Consider the following 27,554-nt stretch of genomic DNA (forward strand, 5'->3'; position numbering starts at 1 on the left):
TCTCAGCTACTGGAGAAGAGGCTGCCTTTGCAAGTGGGGGTGTGCTGCTGTTGGTACTGATTCAGATCCTGTCGGCTTGGTGCCCCGACCCAATCCCGTTCTCCCAGCCATCCTCTCCCCTACGTTGTTTTGTCCCTCTTCTTCTTCCACCTGTGGAATATTTATTTCATCTCAGAGAAAAGTGCTTGCCTGTTATCCCAGTCTGTTACTTATAGCATGACAATAAACTCTGTACTTGAGCCCTTTAGGGCCTAAATATTTGAAATGAACAAAACAATTTCTCGGCCATGAGTTTCAGAAAAATCATGTGGACCTTAAAAAGCTGAAAATTGCCTTCCTTGTCCCCTGGTTGAGCTGTGGTGTCCATTCCCTGAAGCAGGAGGAGTGGAATTGTCCTGGAGTTTTGGGTATGGGCAGAGGACCATAATAGAGGTACCTGTGGACTGTGCTAAACCCTGTTCAGAGCTTCAGATGCTGGCCTTCAAATGAACATCTCTGTTCGGATGCCCTGCTTCAAACTCCTATTTCTTTTTGTCTTGTTTCAGAATTCTCCTCAATTCTCCATATAGCTTATTTCCTAATGAGGACTTTTCTTTCCCTTGAACTCCACTCCCTCCCAGCTGACTACTCACCAAGTTCCAGGTAGTTCCATATTTGCAATAACTGTCCTAATTCAAGACACAGCTAACAACCTCCTTACCCCAGCACCACTGACATTCTGAACCATATAATTTCTTTTTTTTTTTAAACTTTACATAATTGTATTAGTTTTGCCAAATATCAAAATGAATCCGCCACAGGTATACATGTGTTCCCCATTCTGAACCCTCCTCCCTCCTCCCTCCCTATTCCATCCCTCTGGGTCGTCCCAGTGCACCAGCCCCAAGCATCCAGTATCGTGCATCGAACCTGGACTGGCAACTCGTTTCATCCCTGATATTTTACATGTTTCAATGCCGTATCATTTCTTGATGTGAAGTGTCCTGTGTATGGTAGGGTGTTTAGCAGCATCCCTGGTCACGACCCACTAGGTGTCAGTAGAACCTTAGTGGTGACGATTAATCTCTGTACTAGTCCTGAGCTGGGCCATGTTGGAGGCAAAAGGAAAAATGTGTGCCCTACGTACACTTCCCAAAATGCCCTCTCATATTTTGAACTAAGTGCAAAAAGTTAAAGTTATACAATAACAAGAAAACTGAATTTACTCTTTGCTAAGGTGAAATTTGAAGGGGAAAAAACCCCTGAAAACCATTCCAGGGATACTTTGCAGAGCCCAGTACAAAATGAAAAGACAGGGCCCCTTCTTAAATTATGAAGAATTCCAAGACACTGACAGCAGAACGGTGAACAATTGGGGAGCCCTCTCTAAGTGTAGGGTCCCTCTGCATGCGAGGCCCTGTTCACCTGCACAGTTCCCATACCCTTGGAGCCAGACCCGAACCCCACATTACCCAATCAGCCTGTTGGGAAATATGACAGCTGTGTGGGCCCTGGGAACCCCAAGCAGATTGGAAACAACTGTTTCCATTGCACAATAACACAGAGCCCTAAAACAAACAACACTGAATTTTTGGCATTCATTTTGATTTTTTCAAAATGTTACATTAATTTAACATATTATTTATCTTGGGTTCTGAAGATTTTAGCACCCTCTTAAATTTTGTACCTGAGGTGAGTTCCTTCTTAATCTCAGCCCTGCTATAGGCTTTGTCAGATGTTCCCTGAGGGCTCAGCAAGTAAAGAATCTGCCTGAGACACAGGAGACACAGGTTCCGTCCCTGAGTTGGGAAGATCCCCTGAAGGAGAGCGTGGCAACCCACTCCAGTATTCTTGCCAGGAAAATCCCATGAACAGAGAAGCCTGGTGGGCTCCGTGGGGTCACAAAGTGTCGGACACAACTGAAGTGACTGAGCACACACTCACCGGCTGATTTAGAGCAGTAAGTCTTAAACTTTGGCCTGGATCAAAATCACCTGCAGGGCTTGTTTGAACACAGATTGGTGGGTCCCAATCTCAGAGTTTTTGATTCAGTAGGTCAGGAGTGGGGCCTGAGAATTGGCATTTCTGAGTTGTAAGGTAATGCTGAAGTTGCTGATCCAGGGCACATGGAGAACCACTACTTTCGAGCCTTCCTTTCTGTCATGCCAATGAGAATGATATTTCCAAAATCCAAGGCACTTCTCTGCTTAAAACTCTTCAGTGGTCTCCATGCCCTACAGAATACAATACATGCTATTTGCATGGCATATATTACTTTGATGGTCCCCCTTCTGTGCCTCCTACACAATTCTCTAGTAATACAGGACTGGATAACTCTTATTAAGTATCCTTTAATACTCAAATCAGCTCTCATCTTTATAAGCCTCTAGATTAAGTTATGTGTTTTTTCTTTGTCTTCTCATTGAACATTTTGTATACCTCTTCGTTAGTACTGAGCTCTATATAAACTAAAGTCTACCCCATCAGAGAGCAGAATCCTGGAGGACTGGAATTATCTTTATTCCTCTAGTCCCTGCTCTGTGCTTAGGTGTTCAGTCGTGTCCAACTCTTTGTGATCCCATGGATTGCAGCCCACCACGTTCCTCTGTCTATGGGTAAGAATACTGCAGTGTGTATGCCCTCCTTCAGGGGGTGTTCGCAACCCAGGGATTGAATCCAGGTCTGCCACATTGCAGGTGGATTCTTTACCATCTGAGTCACCAGAGACGCCTTGCTATAGTCTGCTGCAAACAAGTGCTCCAACAGCATCTAAAGAACCGAGCTGGACTTACCCAAATGCTGTTCTGTTATGGTGGAGTAAAACAAAGAGGAAAAGGCTACCACCTCGAGTGACAGCTAGAGATTCAAGTGCACAGGGAAGCACAACAGAGTCAAAAGAGTCTTGAGGTTTAAGAGTCTGGCAAACAGTTTTCTAAATGTCTATAAGAGTCTAATTTTTTTTAGTGGAGAATCAGCCCTTAATGGATAATTGGTTACCTCTAGATCCTATTGATAGCAATTCCATATAAGCTATGAAAGACAGGAGCTAGGGAAAAACATTTGAAACGTTGGTTAGAACCAGTAAGAAACACAGTCAGAAAGAAAGAGCAGCAGTAGAATAGAATGATCTAGAATGACAAGGATAGGAAAAAAAAAAGCCCACAAGAGAAAATATTCTTAGATCCAGAGGAAAAGTTATTTTTTCCCCACTAAAAGGTAATTTTTATAATGTTAAACTTCTTGAATGATATCTATTACATTGAATATATTTCAAGAAATCACTTGACTTCATTGCTTTAAAATAAGCTTAAGAATCATTTTATAATACAAAAGATCAACACTGAACTTCAAAGTACAGAGCTACCATATGAATCAGTTTAAGTGAAATTTGTTTAGATAGTTGGCTCTTGAGGTCATGGAAAAAGGATAGGAAAATGAAGTTCATAGTACCTCAAAGGAAAAAGTAATGTGCAATCCAACATGGAAAATGTTAGATGTGTTCTGGGACAAAGTAAACCAAAATTCTGACTTAAAGTTATTACCATCAAACTTAAAGAAAGGAAGCCACATGGCAGTGCTTCAGATTTCAATAATATCTCTGAGAAAGTGTATTTGTATTATATTCCCAATATACTGATTTCAATCATACACCTTTGGTGTTTTCCACACCTTTTTAAATACACACTCTTTTGTTAGGGAAATTTGAATATAACCTACTTCATTGGAATTCATGATTGTATGTCTCTGGAATAAGACTATGCTTCAAGGAAGGACTTACTACCCAGGCTGCTGGGAATTCAGTGACCAGACAGTGTCCAGCTGACACTCCAATCAAGGTTTCCTGGAACTGTCTGCCACACCCAAGCTCAGTTCAGTTCAGTTCAGTCCCTCAGTCGTGTCCGACTCCTTGCCACCCCATGAATTACAGCACGCCAGGCCTCCCTGTCCATCACCAACTGCTGGAGTTCACTCAAACTCATGCCCATCGAGTCAGTGATGCCATCCAGCCATCTCATCCTCTGTCATCCCATTCTCCTCCTGCTCCCAATCCCTCCCAGCATCAGGGTCTTTTCCAATGAGTCAGCTCTTCACACGAGGTGGCCAAAGTACTGGAGTTTCAGTTTTAGCATCATTCCTTCCAATGAACACCAGGACTGATCTCCTTTAGGATGGACTGGTTGGATCTCCTTGCAGCCCAAGGGACTCCCAAGAGTCTTCTCCAACACCACAGTTCAAAAGCATCAATTCTTCGGCACTCAGCCTTCTTCACAGTCCAACTCTCACATCCATACATGACCACTGGAAAAACCATAGCCTTGACTAGACGGACCTTTGTTGGCAAAGTAATATCTCTGCTTTTCAATATGTTATCTAGGTTGGTCATAACTTTCCTTCCAAGGAGTAAGCATCTTTTAATTTCATGGCTGCAGTCACCATCTGCAGTGATTTTGGAGCCCCCCAAAATAAAGTCTGACACTGTTTCCACTGTTTCCCCATCTATTTCCCATGAAGTGATGGGACCAGATGCCATGATCTTTGTTTTCTGAATGTTGAGCTTTAGGCCAACTTTTTCACTCTCCTATTTCACTTTCATCAAGAGGCTCTTGAGTTCCTCTTCACTTTCTGCCATCAGGGTGGTGTCATCTGCATATCTGAGGTTATTGATACTTCTCCTGGCAATCTTGATGCCAGCTTGTGCTTCTTCCAGCCCAGCGTTTCTCATGATGTACTCTGCATATAAGTTAAACAAGCAGGGTGACAATATACAGCCTTGATGTACTCCTTTTCCTATTTGGAACCAATCTGTTGTTCCATGTCCAGTTCTAACTGTTGCTTCCTGACCTGCATATAGGTTTCTCAAGAGGCAGGTCAGGTGGTCTGTTATTCCCATCTCTTTCAGAATTTTCCACAGTTTATTGTGATCCACACAGTCAAAGGCTTTGGCATAGACAATAAAGAAGAAATGGATGTTTTTCTGGAACTCTCTTGCTTTTTCCATGATCCAGTGTTTTTTGGCAATTTGATCTCTGGTTCCTCTGCCTTTTCTAAATCCAGCTTGAACATCTGGAAGCTCACTGTTCACATATTGCTGAAGCCTGGCTTGGAGAATTTTGAGCATCACTTTACTAGCGTGTGAGATGAGTGCAATTGTGCGGTAGTTTGAGCATTCTTTGGCATTGCCTTTCTTTGGGATTAGAATGAAAACTGCCCTTTTCCAGTCCTGTGGCCACTGCTGAGTTTTCCAAATTTGCTGGCATATTGAGTGCAGCACTTTCACAGCATCATCTTTTAGGATTTGAAATAGCTCAACTGGAATTACATCACCTCCACTAGCTTTGTTCATAGTGATGCTTTCTAAGGCCCACTTGACGTCACATTCCAGGATGTCTGGCTCTAGGTCAGTGATCACACCATTGTGATTATCCGGGTCATGAAGATCTTTTTTGTACAGTTCTTCTGTGTATTCTTGCCACCTCTTCTTAATATCTTCTGCTTCTGTTAGGTCCATACCATTTCTGTCTTTTATCAAGCCCATCTTTGCATGAAATGTTCCTTTGGTATCTCTCATTTTCTTGAAGAGATCCCTAGTCTTTCCCATTCTGTTGTTTTCCTCTATTTCTTTGCATTGATCGCTGAAGAAGGCTTTCTTATCTCTTCTTGCTATTCTTTGGAACTCTGCATTCAGATGCTTATATCTTTCCTTTTCTCCTTTGCTTTTCACTTCTCTTCTTTTCACAGCTGTTTATAAGGCCTCCCCAGACAGCCATTTTGCTTTTTTGCATTTCTTTCCCATGGTGATGGTCTTGATCCCTGTCTCCTGTACAATGTCATGAACCTCCGTCCATAGTTCATCAGGCACTCTGTCCATAAGATCTAGTCCCTTAAATCTATTTCTCACTTCCACTGTATAATCATAAGGGATTTGATTTAGGTCATACCTGAATGGTCTAGTGGCTGCGACGGACCGCGCAGAAGCGTGGCAGAGAGGAGCTACCCCTCGCCCAAGGTCAGGGGCAGCGACCGAGAGTGCGAGACTATGTCGGCACAGGAGCGGCCAAGAGGAGCTACCCCATGTCCGAGGTCAGGGCCGCGGCCAGGAGGAGCTACCCCACGCCCGAGGTCAGGGGAGGCGGAGGAGAGGAGCAACCCCACATCCAAGGAGCGGTGGCTGCGCGGGCGGCGGAGGGCGGAGAGGAGCTACTCCACGTTCAAGGTCAGGAGGAGCGGCCGTGAGGAGATACCCCTCGTCCAAGGTAAGGAGCAGCGGCTGTGCTTTGCTGGAGCAGCCGTGAAGAGATACCCCACGCCCAAGGTAAGAGAAACCCAAGTAAGACGGTGTTGCAAGGTGTTGCAAGAGGGCATCAGAGGGCAGACACACTGAAACCATGATCACAAAACTAGCCAATCTGATCACAGGACCACAGCCTGGTCTAACTCAATGAAACTAAGCCATGCCCTGTGGGGCCACCTGCACGGGTGGGTCATGGTGGAGAGGTCTGACAGAATGTGGTCCACTGGAGAAGGGAATGGCAAACCACTTCAGTATTCTTGCTTTGAGAACCCGATAAACAGTATGAAAAGGCAAAATGATAGGATACTGAAAGGGGAACTCCCCGGGTCGGTAGGTGCCCAATATGCTACTGGAGATCAGTGGAGAAACAACTCCAGAAAGAATGAAGGGATGGAGCCAAAGCAAAAACAATACCCAGTTGTGGATGTGACTGGTGATAGAAGCAAGGTCCAATGCTGTAAAGAGCAATATTGCATAGGAACCTGGAATGTTAGGTCCATGAATCAAGGCAAATTGGAAGTGGTCAAACAGGAGATGGCAAGGGTGAACGTCAACATTCTAGGAATCAGAGAACTAAAATGGACAGGAATGGATGAATTTAACTCAGATGACCGTTATATCTACTACTGCGGGCAGGAATCCCTCAGAAGAAATGGAGTAACCATCATGGTCAACAAAAGAGTTCGAAATGCAGTACTTGGATGCAATCTCAAAAATGACAGAATGATCTCTGTTCGTTTCCAAGGCAAATCATTCAATATCACGGTAATCCAAGCCTATGACCCAACCAGTAACTCTGAAGAAGCTGAAGTTGAACGGTTCTATGAAGACCTACAAAACCTTTTAGAACTAACACCCCAAAGAGATGTCCTTTTCATTGTAGGGGACTGGAATGCAAAAGCAGGAAGTCAAGAAACGCCTGGAGTAATAGGCAAATTTGGCCTTGGAGAACGGAATGAAGCAGGGCAAAGGCTAATAGAGTTTTGCCAAGAGAATGCACTGGTCATAGCAAACACCCTCTTCCAACAACACAAGAGAAGACTCTACACATGGACATCACCAGATGGTCAACACCGAAATCAGATTGATTATATTCTTTGCAGCCAAAGATGGAGAAGCTCTATACAGTCAGCAAAAACAAGACCAGGAGCTGACTGTGGCTCAGACCATAAACTCCTTATTGCCAAATTCAGACTTAAATTGAAGAAAGTAGGGAAAACCACTAGACCATTCAGGTATGACCTAAATCAAATCCCTTATGATTATACAATGGAAGTGAGAAATAGATTTAAGGGACCAGATCTGATAGATAGAGTGCCTGATGAACTATGGACGGAGGTTCATGACATTGTACAGGAGACAGGGATCAAGACCATCCCCATGGAAAAGAAATGCAAAAAAGCAAAATGGCTGTCTGGGGAGGCCTTACAAACAGCTGTGAAAAGAAGAGAAGTGAAAAGCAAAGGAGAAAAGGAAAGATATAAGCATCTGAATGCAGAGTTCCAAAGAATAGCAAGAAGAGATAAGAAAGCCTTCTTCAGCGATCAATGCAAAGAAATAGAGGAAAACAACAGAATGGGAAAGACTAGAGATCTCTTCAAGAAAATGAGAGATACCAAAGGAACATTTCATGCAAAGATGGGCTTGATAAAAGACAGAAATGGTATGGACCTAACAGAAGCAGAAGATATTAAGAAGAGGTGGCAAGAATACACAGAAGAACTGTACAAAAAAGATCTTCATGACCCGGATAATCACAATGGTGTGATCATTGACCTAGAGCCAGACATCCTGGAATGTGACGTCAAGTGGGCCTTAGAAAGCATCACTATGAACAAAGCTAGTGGAGGCGATAGAATTCCAATTGAGCTCTTCCAAATCCTAAAAGATGATGCTGTGAAAGTGCTGCACTCAATATGCCAGCAAATTTGGAATGCTCAACAGTGGCCACAGGACTGGAAAAGTTCAGTTTTCATTCCAATCCCAAAGAAGGGCAATGCCAAAGAATGCTCAGTTGTGCAGTAGCACATAGCACTCATCTCCCATGCTAGCAAAGTGATGCTCAAAATTCTCCAAGCCAGGCTTCAAGAATATGTGAACCATGAACTTCCAGATGTTCAAGCTGGATTTAGAAAAGACAGAGGAACCAGAGATCAAATTGCCAACATCCGTTGGATCATAGAAAAAGCAAGAGAGTTCCGGAAAAACATCTACTTCTGCTTTGTTGACTATGCCAAAGCCTTTGACTGTGTGGATCACAATAAACTGTGGGAAATTCTGAAAGAGATGGGAATACCAGAGCACCTGACCTGGCTCCTGAGAAATCTGTATATAGGTCAAGAAGCAACAGTTAGAACTGGACATAGAACAACAGACTGGTTCCAAATTGGGAAAGGAGTACGTCAAGGCTGTGTATTGTCACCCTGCTTGTTTAACTTCTATGCAGAGTACATCATGAGAAATGCTGGGCTGGAAGAGGCACTAGCTGGCATCAAGATTGCCAGGAGAAATATCAATAACCTCAGATATGCAGATGACACCACCCTGATGGCAGAAAGTGAAGAGGAACTCAAGAGCCTCTTGATGAAAGTGAAATAGGAGAGTGAAAAAGTTGGCTTAAAGCTCAACATTCAGAAAACTAAGATCATGGCATCTGGTCCCATCACTTCATGGCAAATAGCTCGGGAAACAATGAAAACAGTGTCAGACTTTATATTTTGGGGCTCCAAAATCACTGCAGATGGTGACTGCAGCCATAAAATTAAAAGACGCTTGCTCCTTGGAAGAAAAGTTATGACAAAAATAGGCAGCGTATTAAAAAGCAGAGACATTACTCTGCCAGCAAAGTCCATCTAGTCAAAACTTTGGTTTTTGCAGTAGTCATGTATGGATGTGAGAGTTGAACTCTGAAGAAAGCTGAGCGCCGAAGAACTGATGCTTTTGAACTGTGGTGTTGGAAAAGACTCTTGAGAGTCCCTTGGACTGCAAGGAGATCCCACCAGTCCATCCTAAAGGAAGTCAGTCCTGAATATTCATTGGAAGAAGTGATGTTGAAGCTGAATCTCCAATATTTTGGCCACCTGTTATGAAAAGCTGACTCATTTGAAAAGACCCTGATGCTGGGAATGACTGAAGGTCAGAGGAGAAGGGAACAACAAAGATGAGATTGTTGGATGGCATTGCCAACTCAAGAGACATGAGTTTGAGTAAGCTGTGGGAGTTGGTGGTGGACAGGGAAGCCTGGCGGACCGCAGTCCATGGGGTTGCAAAGAGTTGGCCAAGACTGAGGTATTGAACTGAACTGAATAGGTATGCATATCAAACTCCATCTCAGCTTTTGCTTTTGTAAAACTAAGTGGATGATGTGAAGAGCAGACTCATTGGAGAAGACCCTTATGCTGGGAAAGATTGAAGGCAGGAGGAGAAGGAGGCAACAGAGGATGAGGTGGTTGGATGGGATCATCAACTCAATGGACATGAGTTGAGCAAATCCCGGGAGATAGTGAAGGACAGAGAAGCCTGGCATGCTGCAGTCCATGGGGTCGCAAAGAGTCGCATTGAACTGAGCAACTGAACAACAACAAGTAGAGACAAATATTAACCAGCTTATGGAAAAAGACACATTTGTGGTTCTTCACCTCCTTACTACTCAAACAAGAGCTAGAAGGTGATAGATATAATAGATAAAAACTATCGTCTATGTCTATATTTATGTTTCTACTCTGCAGTCATTATTTTTATATTTTCTGTTCACTAAGAAATTCCGTCTAATACGGAAGAAAAACGTGGATAAGGCTAGAACAGAGGAAACACTGGTTTTAGTGATGGGACAAAGAAGCAAGTGGCTACATCAGCTTTTGTGAGACAGGAGAAGATACATAGCAAAAGGTTTTTCAGACTGTAAAGGTGATTAAACTATAAATGGGGTGGCATTCCAGACTTTCCCAGCACAGGGGACAACACGGTGTGAGACTTGAACACGTGAAGCGGTTGGCACCTTTGGTGTAAGTCTTTAATCCACCACAGCCTCTCTCACTTTCAGTCTTTCTGTAGACTCGTCTCTGCATATAACACTCTTGACTCTACTAATTTTTCACCTGGGTTAACTCCTTGTCTTTCATGTCTTTGTTAGGACATTACTTCCACCAGGAATTCTTTTTCCACTCCCTGAAGACTGGCTGAATGAGTCTGCTGCACAGATCCGTAGTATCTAGTACTTCCTCTGATGCAGCATTTACTACACTGTGCTCTAATTGCCAGTTTACTAGTCAGTTTCCCTCTGAGTGGACCATAACCACTTTGAAGGCAAAGGTTAGTCACTGTTCATCACCAGATCTCAACATACTGCCTGAAAGATAAAACTTACTATTTGTTTGATGAATAAATGAATGCTGCTAAGTGCAATGGACTTAGGAAGGCATATTTCATTTATTGAATAAATACTTATTTGTGTCCATCATACACTAGATATTTCTAGGCACTGGAAATAAACAAAATGAAACAACAAAGGCCCTCATAGAGCTTACATTCTGCTGGGGAAAACAGACAATAGACAAGCTGCTAAATATAAAGCAGGATGGGGAAGAAGTTTCTTATTTCATATAGGGTGGTTAGGGAAGACCTCATTCATAAGGTTATATTTGAGCAAAGTCCCAGGAAAATGAGGAAATGAACTATAAATATTTGGCAAATAAGATATGCATTGGAAAAATCAGCAGCAGTTCTTCTTAAAATTACCCTATGAATCTCAGTTCTACATCATGGTTAATTTCTCTTAGCTATTGTGAATAATGTCATGAGGGGTTTTTGTGAAACTTTCACTTTTATTGTGGCTATCTCTTTAGGTACTAGCAAAGCATCTCAAGGTTCTTTTTTCAGTCCATTTTGTGAGGATTCTTGTAATGCTCAGGAAATTCCTTTGTTTCTAAAGCCTTTTGAAATCATAGACTAACCCAAACAATACCCACTCTCAGTACAAATATTTTATCTTTCATTAGCAGGCATTGGCAAGAACAATTAACATGGCCATCTGAACTGGTTTAATTTCTACGAGAAACTCAAATCTCAAGGGTAAATTCATGTCTGTGATAGAATAGCCCACTTGGCAATTTTTAGTTTTTCTTTTTAGGTATGAGCTATTACATAATTAAATCAGGAATATTCAAGAGCAGCGGTCCCCAACCTTTTTGACACCCAGAACCAGTTTCATGGAAGACAATTTTTCCATGGATCAATGGTGGGGTAGGGTGGGGATGGTTTCAGGATGATTCAAGTCCATTGCATTTATTGTGCACTTAATTTCTATTTTTATTGCATCAGCTCCACCTCAGATCATCAGGTGACAGATTCTGTGGGGTCCCCTGCTCAAGAGTCTTTATAAGGCCAATAAAAGATATGAAGAGTTCCCTGATAGGGGTTAAGTAATCACAGGGTTCTCTTTTTTCAGGTAAAAGGAGGAAATGTCTGTGTTAATGTTGCCAAAACAACTATATTTTATAAAGATTAGAAGACAAGTTGAAAAGTGATGAGTATTTTCTGTCAATAGAAGAGTCTATACAGCGCAGGAAGTACTAAGGTTAGTGAAAATCTTAAAATCAGTTAAAAGTTTTTACACATTTTACTATTGTCATACTTTTGGACAAGGCGGCTATGTTTTGGCTACTCAGTGAAATGCTCAAATGAGCAATATCTCTCAAGATTACCATATATTTGCATTAATACCACTAGTGTTTATTCAGACTTTGTATAAACAAAAAGGAAAATAGGAATCGTGAATCTAGAATCCTGGAAACACATTTTGATAGGCAGTTTTTCTACCTGTCTTTGATCTTATACATGAGCATGTTGTTTTGTTTTTTCTTAAACTTGAAAACTGCTCAATCATAAAAACTATTTGTATTTAAGAAAGATAGTTTACTTAAGTATAATTTGCCTAAGAAGATAAACTGTCTGTCTTTTTTTGATATAATTTTATTTATTTATTTATTTAGGCTCTGTTGGGTCTTCGTTGCTTCATGTGGGCTTTCTCTAGTTGTGGCAAGAAGGGGCTACTCTGTAGTCTCAGTGTATGGGCTTCCCCTTGCAGGGTCTTCTCTTATTGCAGAGCATGGATTCTAGGGCACGCAGGCTTCAGTAGTTACAGCACATGGGCTCAGTAGTTGGGCTCCCAGGCTCTAGTACACAGGCTCAACAGTCGTAGCACATGGGCTTAGTCGCTCCTCGGCACGTGAAATATTCCCAGACCAGGGGTCAAACCCATGTCGCCTGCATTGGCAGACAGATTCTTAATCAGTGGACCACCAGGGAAATATTTTCATAAATATCTAAAGACAAAACAACTTGCAGCAAAGTTGTAAAAACACAGCAATAAGCAACAATGTTTGCTAGGAATTCAACTTTTTTCAACAGTAAAGACTCTTGAAAAATGATTTAAAACTATGTCAAGAAGCACTGCTGCTGCTAAGTTACTTCAGCCGTGTCTGAGTCTGTGCTAAAAGTTGGCAAAACAATTTTCTTACCTTCACTGATCTGTTCATAAAATAACTTGTTAATTTTACAGAAAAAGGATCCAAATTCTATTTTTATTCCTGTGTGTGTTTTTATGTAACAATTTGCAGTAAAGAACGTATTGATATGCCTTAATTATCATCATTATGTAGCCGCTCAGTTATGTCCTACTGTTTGTGACCCCGTGGACTGTAGCCCGCCAGGCTCCTCTGTCCATGGGGATTCTCCAGGCAGGAATACTGGAGTGGGCTGCCAGTTCCTTCTCCAGGCGATCTTCCCAACCCAGGGATCAAACCCGGGTGTCCCACATTGCAGGCAGATTCTTTACCATCTGAGCCACCAGAGATGCCTTAACATGTGTGTATATATATAACAGATATATAAATATATAATACCACATACATAAACAGACATACAGATATCTGGATATTAAAAATGGATAATCCAATTAAAAATGGATATTAATTGGAAGCCTTTAACTATAGTTTTAAAATATAATTAACTTAGTATAGGGTAGATAAAAAAATTTATATAGCTTAGTAAATTTGCCATCTGACCAAACTTTCCTTTTTTTTTTTCAGTTTTAAAATTTTTATATTTTTTGGCTGTGCTGCACTGCTCGTAGGATCTCAGTTACCAAGCCCAAAATTGAACCCATGCCTTTGGCAGTGAAAGCATGGACTCTTAACCAGCGGACTGCCAAGGAATTCTCTAACTTTCTTAATAAAAACCAAAAAGTGATATACATTATTATTGTATATCAATAATAAAGTGATATATAATATTGTATCTAGTGTAGTTAAACATTCATAATTAATTGCCATATTTAACCAGAGTAACCAGATTTTCTTTTATTCAGACACAAAAGAAAACTAGAAAGTTGAAAACCAAAATGTTTCTCTCCTTCAGTACTTACTTCATGTAATTCTAACAAATCTGAGAGGCAAAAATAACTAAGTTGTGTGTGTAATATCATTTAAATGTACTTGCAAATTTTGTTACTCTATTGTCAATTTAAGTAATAAGGTAACAAATTTTGTTTAGTGACCAATTTTCTGTTTCTTTTTTTAGGAACTGTCTCTGCATCCAAAGATTATTTATTAATTAACTTAGTCATTTGTCTAAGGTTTTAAAGTTAGTTAAATATCTGGAAATCATAATTTAGTTAGCACATTAAATCCTATGATTTGCAACATTAAATCCTTATGATCTATAGCATTGTGAGAATTTCATAAAATTAAACCCTTTGAACATTCATTATCATTTCAATTAGTTGAAAACAATTTTACATATATAATTTTTTACTTAAAGCAAGTTATAGAAACAGTGGTCATTTATTTAATTCATAAAACCAATGTAGGAAATTTAAGATGTTTGAATCACAAGAAATGTGATTAAATGGTATTATTTGAACCAAACTGTTTGGCTGACATTATTTTTTTATATGGTAAACTAATTTTTAAAGATTCAATCATGACAAAAAAATCTTTCATCTTAAAGTTTAATGTTTTTCTTCCTCTCTTGTAGCTGTTATGCAGGCTAATATGTAAATATACTTTTTAGTGTTAACAAAGAGAAACACAGTTTAATAACTTTTTTCTTTCCTTCAGATATTTTTGACTGCTTGCCTGGACTAGATCCCCCTAGAGTGAGCACATAATAACTGATCAGTTTTTAAAATTGATTAATCTTTAAATCCCAAGAGAAGGAAAAAGAGAGGAAAAGAAAAAAATGTGAGGGAGCTGGCATCAGATAAACACAAAAATCTTTTTTTAAAGAAAGCAAATCATGTTTCTTCTGCAAGGAGAGGAAGAAAATTTAGATATAGAAAAATACATCTGATGATATACCCACAAAAGAGTGATATGCAGGTGATTTTGACATAACTTGAATCATTGAAAATTTTTACCAAGGAATAAATTAGAAGTTAGATATCATTAATCTCTAAATCATAAAAAAAAAAAATGGAGGGGGGAATATTTCTTAGGTGAGAAAAACTTTTTTCTTTTTTAGACAGACAATCTCCATAAGAAAATTTCTTCTTTTTTTTGTTCTGAGGCACTTCTCAAATGAAAAACCTTGTTCATGTCAAAAGTTCCCTTGATTGGCGACTGCATTCCAAAATACCCCTGATGAAACTGTGCCAGTTAGAAAGTCAAGTGCACAAGTTTGCATGTAAAAAGAAAACAAAAAGGTAGCAGGCGTTTAGCCTGGAAGAGGTGCAGTTTTGTACTGAGCAACCCCCCTGAGAATGGAATGCTCGTAAGGACGGTGCTTGGCTAACTGTGTCTCCAGAGCTTGGCCAAAGGCCAGCTGTAGCTAATCCAGAGCTGAACTGAGTCTCCTGATTCGCTGCTGATGAAATTAAACACAGCAGTTCTCAGGGAAACAAAGACAAGATGAGGGAGTCCTTATAAGGTCTGTAAAGGTAACCCATGGAAAAGTTTATTCAAACTTTTCAAGCTGGGCTGTGGAGACCTTTGAACGCCTTAGTCCTCGAGACTTGCTCAAGATGAACCTCTCTCTACAAATATGAAATTGTTCTTTGAAAAAGCTAATTCTGTTCTCTCTGCAAGGAGAGGGAAGAAAGTTCAGATCCTCTCTCTGTGGGGTTTTCCTTTTACAAACAACTCTCAAAATGCTTGTCAAGCAGAAGCAGGCGTTGGCTAGAAAATAATTTCACCAAAGAACAATACAAAACTGGTTAGGTTTTTAAAAAAAAATCTTAAGGGAGCTCATTCCTATGAAAACAAAATAAACCCAACACTGAAGGGCTTCAGTGAAATGCTGGAGTTAGTACGTGCAGGTAGAGAGACAGGGCTCTCAGATGCACACAGGACTATTGGGTTGGAGGTCCTGTGCATGGTGGTCAGGGCTTCCTCTGAGTCTCAGTGGAATATCTACTTTTGTCACCTCCCTCCGGCCAGAGACCACCAGGAACACACTTGCAGGTAAAAAAGCGGGGTTTATTACTTATTGCAGCTAAGATAGACACACACCATGAGGAACCATGATGTCTCAGTAAGTGGGTGTAAAGAGATAAAAGGAAGTGGGTATAAAACAAATAAGGCAAATATATGAATAAAGTGATAATAGCTAAGTCCATATGAGTTTTTTCTATACTATTTTTATTCCTACAAATCTTATGTTTTTAAGTAAAAACTCAAAAAAAATAATAAATCAACTTAGGCTTCAGTTCGGAGAAGGCAATGGCAACCCACTCCAGTACTCTTGCCTGGAAAATCCCATGGACGGAGGAGCCTGGTAGGCTGCAGTCCATGGGGTCGCGAAGAGTCGGACATGACTGAGCGACTTCACTTTCACTTTTCATTTTCATGCATTGGAGAAGGAAATGGCAACCCACTCCAGTGTTCTTGCCTGGAGAATCCCAAGGACGGGGGAGCCTGGCGGGCTGCCGTCTATGGGGTCGCACAGAGTCAGACACGACTGAAGCAACTTAGCAGCAGCAGCAGCAGCAGGCTCCAGTTTTGTTGTTGTTTAGTCACTAAGTCGTGTCTGACTCTTTTGTGAGCCCATGGACTGTAGCCCGCCAGCTCCTCTGTCCGTTGGATTTTCCAGGCAAGAATACTAGATGTGGGTCGAACCCACGTCTCCTGCATTGTCAGGCAGATTCTTTACCACTGAGCCACCAGGGAGGCCCACTAAAAGTTATACTAAAAGTTAAATTTAACTATATGTCAACTAGGCCCTTTCAATCTCTTGAGATGTAGATCGGTCTGCCCAATCTCCTTTCCTTGCAGCCCAATTCCCATATCACCCAGTTCCACCCATTCTTCCATAGGAAAAATAAGGCACACCTAAGATTTTTGTGAATTCTCTGTAGGCTGATGGCCTTATGGTCACTTTGCCTCTGGGCTGCTGATTTTCTGTTTTGTTTCATAAGTATTAGACGTGAAATTTGATCCCATCTTCTTACTTAAGCAAAGCATTTATAAGCCTTGCAGACACTACAGAATATTGGGCTCCTGAGAGAAGCCACAGCATGCATCCCAGAGCAAATAACCCAAAACATAGTAGACTTACTGTTCTTCAAAAGTCCTTGGCCACATCATCCCTTGGTATTTCTCATTGCCCCTTTACCCTACACCATACCAGCTCTCTGTCATCCTGCCATTTACCTTCATGGCCCCTCTCTTTTCTTTTCTCTCTCAGGAACAAAACCAAAATCCTCTCATTTTCATATTAGTACTTTCTAGAACTGACACTTTTGCCTTAGTGGGCTCTTTCCTCAATGGAAGAAAAACCACCACCAACATTAAAAATGATATTTTACCACTGTGCTAGTATGAAAAGAAGTATATTAATACTGGTATGTAAGAACATTTCTTTGACCACAGATTTCCTTTTTTCTCTTTGGATTTTAAAATTAAAATATCTTCATGGGCTGTTCAAGGTATTGTGGCCACTGGAAACTTTTGTCTATTCTGCCTAATAGATAAGCTGACCTGGAGGGAAACTAGAAAAAATAAACACTGTCTTCATGATTCAAATTGTAAATATGATATCACCAAAATCTGACATTGTGGTGTCAATGATATGAAATTTATAAATATGAATAGCAAATATATATTTTAATTTTCAATGCTACCATACATGTAGGTGGTAAGGCAGAGACTGTCCATGCCCCATTCATATACCTAAAGTGCAAACAACAAAAGAAAAAACTGATAAACTGGATATTGTCTAAATCAACTTTTTTTTCTTCTAGAAAGTGAGAAGACAACCCACAGAATTTATGAAAATATTGGCAAATCTATATCTGGTAAGGGACTTGTATCTAGCATATATATTTTATAATTCAATAATAAAAAGAAAAATAACTCAATTGAAAAATAGGCAAAAGACTTGAACAGATATTTCTCCAAAGAAGCTATACAAATAACCGAAAAGCACATGAAAATGTGTTCAACATCATTAGTTATTAGAGAAATGCAAAAAGACAATAAGATACTACCCTAGGATGGCTATAATCAAAAAGACAAATAACAGTAAGTAGTAAGTGTTGATGAGAATGCAGAGTGGTATTCTCATTCACTGATGGTGGGGATGTAAAATCCTGCGACCACTTTGCAAAAGACTGGAAGTTCCTTAAAAGGTTAAACTTAAAGTTACCAAATGATGCAGCAATTCCAGAGCCAAGAAAGAAAAAGTGTTAATTGGTCAGTCGTGTCTGACTCTTTGAGACTCCATGGACTGTAGCCCACCAGGCTCCTCTGTCCATGGGATTTTCCAGGCAGGAATACTGGATTGGGTTGCCATTCCCTCCTCCAGGGGATCTTCCCGACTCAGTGCCAAGAGTTGCTGTAATTCTTCCAATAGAACTGAATATCTAAGTCTACACTAAAACTTGTACACAAATGTTCACAGCAGCAGTATTCCTAATAACCAAAACATGGAAACAACCCAAGTGTCCACCATCAGGTGAACGGACAAACAAAACGTGATATATTCTACTCAATGGAATAGGAGTTAGCTGTAAAAGGAATATATTGCTGATACATTCTATAGCATAGATAAATCTTAAAAACATTATGCTAAGTGAAAAAGGCCAATCACAAAAGATAACATAGTTTATGGTTCCATTTATATGAAATGCCCAGAATAAACAAATCTATAGGAGCAGAAAGTGGCTTAGTAGCTGCCTAGCTCTGGTGCGGGGAGGGGAGGTGACGGCTAAAGGGTATTGAGTTTCTTTTTGGGTTGATGAAAATATTGTAGAATTGATTATGGTGATGGTGTACTGAATTGTACACTTTTAATAGGTGAATTATACAGTATGTGAATTGTATCTCAATAAAGCTGTTATTTAAATGTTTTCCAAAAGAGTATTAGGAAGACAGGAAAGTATTGAAGCAGTTATGTTCTTTCTATACTAGTCAAGAATTGGAAATAAACTAATTGTACAAAAAAAGAGAAAATGTTCCCAGTAAAATCTTAAGTGTAATAGGTAAAAAGTGTGAATTCAACATAATTTTTATAAGGGAATATCATTAAGGGAAAAGAGTGTATTATAGAAAAAAGGACTGGTGGTAGATGGTGGGTAATTTTAGATTTCTTTGTTATATCTTTTTATATTTTCCAATGAAAATTAATTTATATTTCTTTTATAATCAGGAAGCAATATAAGACAAAAATGACTATCAGATCAGATCAGATCAGTCGCTCAGTCATGTCCGACTCTTTGCGACCCCATGAATCGCAGCACGCCAGGCCTCCCTGTTCATAACCAACTCCTGGAGCTCACTCAGACTCACGTCCATCGAGTCAGTGATGCCATCCAGCCATCTCATCCTCTGTCGTCCCCTTCTCCTCCTGCCCCCAATCCCTCCCAGCATCAGAGTCTTTTCCAATGAGTCAACTCTTCACATGAGGTGGCCGAAGTACTGGAGTTTCAGCTTTAGCATCATTCCTTCCAAAGAAATCCCAGGGCTGATCTCCTTTAGAATGGACTGGTTGGATCTCCTTGCAGTCCAAGGGACTCTCAGGAGTCTTCTCCAACACCACAGTTCAAAAGCATCAATTCTTCGGCACTCAGCCTTCTTCACAGTCCAACTCTCACATCCATACATGACCACAGGAAAAACCATAGGCTTGACTAGACGAACCTTTGTTGGCAAAGTAATGTCTCTGCTTTTGAATATGCTATCTAGGTTGGTCATAACTTTCTTTCCAAGGAGTAAGCGTCTTTTAATTTCATGGCTGCAGTCACCATCTGCAGTGATTTTGGAGCCCAGAAAAATAAAGTTTGACACTGTTTCCACTGTTTCCCCATCTATTTCCCATGAAATGATGGGACCAGATGCCATGATCTTCGTTTTCTGAATGTTGAGCTTTAAGCCAACTTTTTCACTCTCCACTTTCACTGTCATCAAGAGGCTTTTGAGTTCCTCTTCACTTTCTGCCATCAGGGTGGTGTCATCTGCATATCTGAGGTTATTGATATTTCTCCCGGCAATCTTGATTCCAGTTTGTGTTTCTTCCAGCCCAGCGTTTCTCATGATGTAATCTGCATATAAGTTAAATAAGCAGGGTGACAATATACAGCCTTGACGTACTCCTTTTCCTATTTGGAACCAGTCTGTTGTTCCATGTCCAGTTCTAACTGTTGCTTCCTGACCTGCATATAGGTTTCTCAAGAGGCAGGTCAGGTGGTCTGGTATTCCCATCTCTTTCAAAATTTTCCACAGTTTGTTGTGATCCACACAGTCAAAGGCTTTGGCATAGTCAATAAAGCAGAAATAGATGTTTTTCTGGAACTCTCTTGCTTTTTCCATGATCCAGCAGATGTTGGCAATTTGATCTCTGGTTCCTCTGCCTTTTCTAAAACCAGCTTCAACATCAGGAAGTTCACGGTTCACATATTGCTGAAGCCTGGCTTGGAGAATTTTAAGCATTACTTTACTAGCGTGTGAGATGAGTGCAATTGTGCGGTAGTTTGAGCATTCTTTGGCATTGCCTTGGGGAGCTATAAAAAAAGTTTGTGTATTGATTTCCATATGTAACAGGGTAACAAAGCCCTAAAGTTCAAAATCTCAGGCCACATGAATTTGGATAAGTAAAGGAAAAGACTTACTGAAAACAAGGATGCAAGTAATTATTTTTAATCCAACCATTAGCTCAAAATGCTGTTGCCAAGTCATATCACATTATTTCAACCCACCTCTTCAACAAGACATTGCCTCTCTCCTGTTCCTACATATGTGCTGTGCTGTGCTTAGTCGCTTAGTCGTGTCTGACTCTTAGAGACCCCATGGACTGCAGCCCGCCAGGCTCCTCTGTCCATGGGGATTCTCCAGGCAAGAATACTGGAGTGGGTTGCCGTGCCCTCCTTCAGAGGATCTTCCGAACCCAGGGAAGATTGCTCTCATTTTTACCTTGCTCCATCTGTACATTCCTGCTCACCTCAACTCTTCAGATTTTCCTGCTGTGTATCTGCTACCTTTCAAACAAATGCTTCATGCAAGCTTCTGATACCCATCAAAAACTTTAGGATTGTACTTTATTCAGTTCAGTTCAGTTGTGTCCGACTTTTTGTGACTTTTTGCAACCCCATGGACTGCAGCGCGCCAGGCCTCCCTGTCCATCACCAGCTCCTGGAGCCTACCCAAACTCACATCCATTGAGTCGGTGATGCCATCCAACCATCTCATCAGTGGCACTCAAATACTTCTTCAGTCACCTTGTCAGTTTTCTGAAACAAACAAAACAATTGCCATTGTTTCAAAGGCAATGATTTTACAGTTATCCCAAGGCACATAATAATGTCTTCATAATGTGTCTTTTCTCTAATTGTCAGTGTCAGGGGATGTTGTGGTCAATTTCCTTGTGTTTTTTGTTCCTTTTCTTCTGACTTAAGCTGTCCCTTTATGCAATGTCATAAGAGAGGGAAACGTTTAGTTATTAGCTGTAGGGAGAATCTGAACCAGAATGGCTGCCTCTGCCTCCTAGGTACTGACTCCAAATACAAGAAATCCTCTGTTCACATTTAATGCTTGCTTATATGGTTTGGGTCACTGTTTTCCTGTGTGACTTTTATGTGTAGTGTCTTTTCTTTTGAACTTCATGGGTCCTGACCAAGTCATTGCTGACTACCCCTCAATCTGCTCCCATGGTCTGCACTTCTTTTCATTTGCCTTAATATAGTGAAAGTAAAAGTCGCTCAGTCATGTCCAACTCTTTGTGACTATACAGTCCATGGAATTCTCCAGACCAGAATACTGGAGTGGGTAGCTGTTCCCTTCTCCAGGGGATCTTTCCAACCCAGGGATCAAAACCAGGTCTCCCCCATTGCAGGTGGATTCTTTACTAGCTGAGCCACCAGGGAAGCCCAAGAATACTGGGGTGGGTAGCCTATCCCTTCTCCAGAGAATCTTCCTGATCCAGGAATCAAACCAGGGTTTCCTGCATTGCAGGCAGATTCTTTACCAATTGAGCTACCAGGGAAACCCTTAAAATAAGTGACCCACAAAAGAACCTACCTGCCAATGCAAGAAACCTAAGAGATGTGGGTTAGATCCCTAGGTTGGGAAGATCCCCTGGATGAAGGCATGGCAACCCACTCCAGTATTCTTGCCTGGAGAATCCCATGGACAGAGTATCCTGGAGGGCCCCAGTCCAAGACAATTGAAGTGACTTAGCATGCACACATGCAAAGCTCTGCCTTAGCTCTTCTCTTTTCCCTCTGTGCACGCTTGTCCTCTCTGTGGCCTTACCAGTGCCCATTAAACTCTCACTTCCACCAACCTTGGCCTTGGCCTGGCCTCACCTACAAGCTGCTGCTCACACCTGTATATGATAGAGGGGGCCCTGCTCACCCAGTGAGGTGAGATTAAAGAGATCCTGCCTTCATTCAGATCCAGAGGACTGAACAGGCCATTATGCCTGGGCACTGGAAACACACCCTGGCAGGCCATCTTCCTGCTGTCTCCCTGGTTCTAGGGACACTTTGAGGCACAGAGTTTGCTGATTTCTTGAATTGCAGGTAAACAACATGGGGTGCACCCAACATTGTATCCTAGTCAGCCAATAAGCTTGATCCTATAAGCCCTATTTTTTTCCTTCAAGCCTCTCCTTGTCTTTTGTATATTTCCCCAAGTGCTGGGAATTCTACTTTCTGAAACGGAGTTTCCAATATCTCTGTTCCAGAAGCCATCTGCTCATTCTAGTGGCATCAATATCTCCTTTCCCCTTGTATCTTTTCAATTTTATGTGCATTTAGATTAAAGAGCCAGACTCTTCTTCCCTAGTATTTACCCAGTTCCCTTATCCCTGCTTCCTTCAACCTCTCTGCTCTTACTCCTACTATGCCAAGTGGCTTTATGGTCAGCAATCATTCTGCAATTTACAAAAATCTCCCCTCTGTGCAGATTACCTTGAAATGTAAACCTAAACCCAAGCCTTTGTCCTCAACTCAGCCTAATTTTCTACTGGCTCTCTCCTGGCTATTTCAAGGGCAGCTCAGGTTGCCCTTGGCTCATCCAAGCCAGATCTCATTCTTCTTCCCTTAAACTAATTCTTTCTTCTCCTTGCTTCTAGACCATCATTTCCCAGTTACTCATAGACTCCCAGAGCCTCACATCCCTAAGCCCTAATCAGTTTTCAGAACTTGAAGATTCAACTTCTTGAAAGAAATTGAGATGCAGTAGCAATGGCACCCCACTCCAGTGCTCTTGCCTGGAAAATCCCATGGATGGAGGAGCCTGGAAGGCTGCAGTCCATGGGGTCGCGAAGAGTCGGACGTGACTGCGCGACTTCACTTTCACTTTCATGCATTGGAGAAGGAAATGGCAACCCACTCCAGTGTTCTTGCCTGGAGAATCCCAGGGACGATGGAGCCTGGTGGGCTGCTGTCTATGGGGTCGCACAGAGTCGGACACGACTGAAGCGACTTAAGAGCAGCAGCAGCAGCAGCAGAGATGACTGTGAAGCCAGAATTCCCAGTCCCTCTACTTAATGTCTGTAGAACCTTGGGACAGTTACCTAAACTGTGTGCCTCAACAGACCCATCTCTCAGACGGGAATAACAACTGTACCTATACTACAGGATTGTCATAAGACTATATACACTAAAGCACTTGGAATAGCGCCCTATGCATTGTTCAGTTCAGTTCAGTTGCTCAGTCGTGTCCGACTCTTTGCTACATATTTGTTTACTGATTTTTGTCTGTTCCACCCATGGTGCTGCCTGCATGCTCAGTTGCTTCAGTTGCATTTGGACTCTTTGTGACCCCATGGACCATAGCCCACCAGGCTCCTCTGTCCTTGGGATTTTCCAGACAAGAATACTGGAATGAGTTGCCATGCCCTCCTCCCACGGATCTTCCTGACCAGGAATTGAACCCATGTCTCCTGCACTGCAGGAGGATTTTTTACCACTGAGCCAACAGGGAAGCCCCTATTCTCCTCCAAATTTTTAATTCCCATCATGGCCTCCATTTCATTCTCCCACCATGAGCACCCTACTTCAGATCTTCATTGAACTATTCTCTTAGCTTCTGAATTATTTCTTCCTCTGGCTATTCTCTCTAGCACACTAGATAGAGTTCCTAAAGTACAACTTTGGTCACCTACTGCTTTTATCCATCATCAGCACTCCCCAGCTGTCACCACTGCTCACCAGGATAATGGAAATACATTGGACCCACTCTTGCTCTTTTCTTCTTGTTTTGGATTTTTTTGATGTGAACCATTTTTAAAGCCTTTGTTAAATTTGCTACGGTATTGTTTCTGTTTTATATTTTGGTCTTTTGGCCCTGAGGCATGTGGGATCTTAGCTCCCCAACCAGGGAGGGAACCTGCACCTTCTGCATTAGAAGAAGTGCTATCCACTGGACATCCAGGGAAGTCCTCACTCTCGCTCTTTTCTAATCTGCTCTGTAACATGCCACATCTGATCTTATCACATCCTTGCTTTAAAAACTTGAGTGGATTCTCAGGGCTCTTGGAATAATGTCATAGCCTTACTACTCAAAGCATGTCCCTGGAGCTTATTAGAAATGCACAGTCTTGGTCCCAAGCCCAGGCTTACTAGTCTGAACATGGACTTTAAAAAGATCCCCACTGAATTTGGAGAAGCCCTGTTTATTCCAGGGCCACAGTCTAGTCCTCTTTCTTTCTGCAGCCTCCTCCTGCTCTACGCATCCCCTTGCTCCCTGTGCCCCATTGTCCCCCTGCCTCACTGGTCTTCATTCAGTCCTTCCTGTATCTCAGTTTCCTCCTCTCAGACCCCAGGGCCTGGCACCTATAGCTCCCAAGGGTTAGGGTGCTCTTCTCATGATCTCTTTGTTTTTGCCTGGCTTCAGACCTCAACTCAACTTTTATTTCTCAAAGAAGGACTTCCTGACTTCCAGATCCTCTAGTTCTTCAGTTGCATAGCACCTTGTGCTATTTCTTCAACATGCTTAATGCAGTTTGTAATTATATATTTATTTGTGTGAATACCTAATGAATATGTGTCTCTCCCCTTAGAACACAATTCCATGAAGATAGAAAACATTCCTGTTTTGCTCCTGGTGATCTGGAACATTACAAATACTTAATAAAATATATATTTCTGCAACCTTTATTCATTCATTTAATGACTATTTATTGTGTACCTGGTGCATACATGCTAGATGCTGGGTATATGTTTAAGAGGGAATCCAGATAGTTTCTACTCTCATGGCACTTGAAGTCTGCTGCTGCTGCTGCTACATCGCTTCAGTTGTGTCTGACCCTGTGCGACCCCATAGACAGCAGCCCACCAGGCTCCTGGGTCTCTGGGATTCTCCAGGCAAGAATACTGGAATGGGTTGCCATTTCCTTCTCCAACGCGTGCATGCATGCTAAGTCACTTCAGTCCTTTCCGACTCTGTGCGACCCTATGGACACCAGCCCATCAGGCACCTCTGTCCACGGGATTCTCTAGGCAAGAATACTGGAGTGGATTGCCATTTCCTTCTCCATGCAGTCTAGCAGGGGGGAAACAGAAAATCAACTAATCACAAATAAACATAAAATTACAACTAAGGTAAATACTATGAGACAAAGGTATGTAGTACCATGAACATTCATAAGGACTGATCAGAGATATTCTCCAACTGCTGCTACTAAAATGAAAACGTAAAATTCAGCATGTATTTTTTAAAGAACAGCTCTATTGAGATAAAATTCACATAACATACAATTCACTCATTTAAACTGTACCCATCAATGGTCTCTAGTATATTCACAGAGTTGCACAATCATTACCACAAGTTTTAGAATGTTTTCATTATCCGAAAAGAAACCCCTCTCTCCTTGGCCTTCACTCCCATCCCTCCCAGCCCCTCATAACCACTAATCTACATTCTATCTCTATAAAAATTTGCCTATTCTGCACATTTCATGTAAATGAGATCACACAAAACATGTTTTTTTTTGTGACTGGCTTCTTTCACTTGGCGTAATGTTTTCAAGGTTTATCCATATTGTAGCATTTAAAGGTACTTCTTTTCTTTTTATCGCTAAATAATATTCCATCGTTGCATGTATTTTTCTTAGCACACCAGAAACAGGATGCTCTGTTCTCTACATCCAAACAAATTCAGTTTGTCATGTTTCTAGAAGAAAGTGACAGTAAGTAAATGTTGGCTGAGCCTTCCAAGGGTGGCAGCCGTGTTTAGAAAGCTTCTTTTCATGAGTGACTTTATTCACTCAGCTCTCTTAGTCTATTTAGTATTCTGACTCACAAGCGGAAATGATTCTATTTTGGCATTCTTTCTTCTCCTGATCTTAGCTCTTTGGTCTCTACTGACTTGCTGTGTTAAATTTTGCAAGTTACTTAAACTTTGTTTATTTAACTCCTGTGTGCTCTATAAAATAAGCCCAGTCCAGCCTGCTTGTTTGCCAAGGCTGTTTGGAGACAATTTTTTCATATGATGTGCTTCATCAGCTCCCACAGAAGGCAAAAGGAATTTAGTGTGTGGGGGTAGTCTGGGACCCAGTCCAAAATTAGTGCTCATCTGGAAGAAATATGGAAGCCTGATGCTCACTTGCTGGCTTTTTAGTCTTACTCCTTTATTGCCTCCCCTCAATACAGCTTTGTAAATCTTTATCTGTTTTGTGCTTTTTCTATATAAGGTGAGATAAGTTGAAGGAAGGGAAAAGAGAAAAAAGATTGTAGTGGAAAAAAGCTTCCTTGCACTTCCTATTGGCCAACTGTGAACCAATCAGAGTTATGTGTCTGACCTAGTTTTGTAACCTGAAGGATTACCCACAATATTCAGAATTCCCTTTTTTTTTTTTGTTAACCCTGAGATTGGCCTTTCCAGACCCCATCTTGGGATGTAAAATCCAATTACATTAAAATGATCAGTCACTCAGGCTCCGTGCAAGGTGCCAAGGAGGATACAAAAAGAAAACAAATCCCTGGTTTCAAAGAGCTCACTGCCTAATGGAGAGATCAGGATTGGGCTTCCCAGGTGGTGCAGTGATAAAGAATACTCCTGCCAGTGCAGGAAATGTGGGTTTGATCCCTGGGTCAGAAAGATCCTCTGGAGTAGGAAATGGCAACCACTCCAGTATTCTTGCCTGGAAAATTCTATGGAAATGAGCCTGTCGGGCTACAGTCCATAGGGTTGCAAAGAGTCGGACGCGACTAAGCATGTACACACACGTGCAAGGAACTGTACACGAGGCAGAATGAGCTAAGTAGCAAGAAGAGTAAAAACCTAAATGCTGAGGGAGCTGAAACAAGAGATTACTGCTAGGTGGGGCGACAAGCATGCTTACATGCAGATTGTTTGAGCTGGGTCTTAGAGGATAGATGGACCATTTAAATGTGGACATAGGAAATAGTAGGTAAATGTTGCAAATGGACTTCCTTGGGGTGGGGAAGTGCATACCGTCAGTCTTAGGTAGGTGAAGGGCAGCTGTGAAGAATAAACCTGACAAAAGCAGGATGGAGGCCATGAACACTAGACTAAAGGATATGTTTTTGATAACTTAAGCGAAAGGAAGCCGGTGAAGGTCTTTTTCAGAGTGTAGATCAAAACAGGACAGTTAACCTGACGAGAGGGTGAAGGATTGATTGGTTAAGAGGACTCGCTTCAGGCAGGTAGACCAAACAAGAAGGAGCTGAGTCAGGGCAGAGCGAATGGAAAAGAGGTGAGCCTTACAACAGACTCTGAGCTCTGAGTGTGGCAAAGGCCAGAGATAGAAACTCCTGGACAGAACTCTCTCCTGGGATTAGGGACCGGGAGGGGTCAAAGTCCTGGCCACACCTCCTGGTGACGTC

At 41.5% G+C, this 27,554-nt stretch overlaps 1 long non-coding RNA gene across 1 annotated transcript; it reads right to left on the reverse strand.

The window, feature by feature from the left end:
* Positions 1-12,368: 12,368 nt before the first annotated feature.
* Positions 12,369-27,477, reverse strand: LOC129622381 (uncharacterized). Its single transcript, XR_008699942.1, has 3 exons — positions 27,163-27,477; positions 27,050-27,071; positions 12,369-12,535 (listed from the first exon to the last, which is right to left on the reverse strand). It is a non-coding gene; the product is annotated as an uncharacterized LOC129622381 (long non-coding RNA).
* Positions 27,478-27,554: the final 77 nt, after the last annotated feature.

This window comes from Bubalus kerabau, chromosome 11 (assembly GCF_029407905.1).
Source record: "Bubalus kerabau isolate K-KA32 ecotype Philippines breed swamp buffalo chromosome 11, PCC_UOA_SB_1v2, whole genome shotgun sequence".
Lineage (NCBI taxonomy): Eukaryota > Metazoa > Chordata > Mammalia > Artiodactyla > Bovidae > Bubalus > Bubalus kerabau.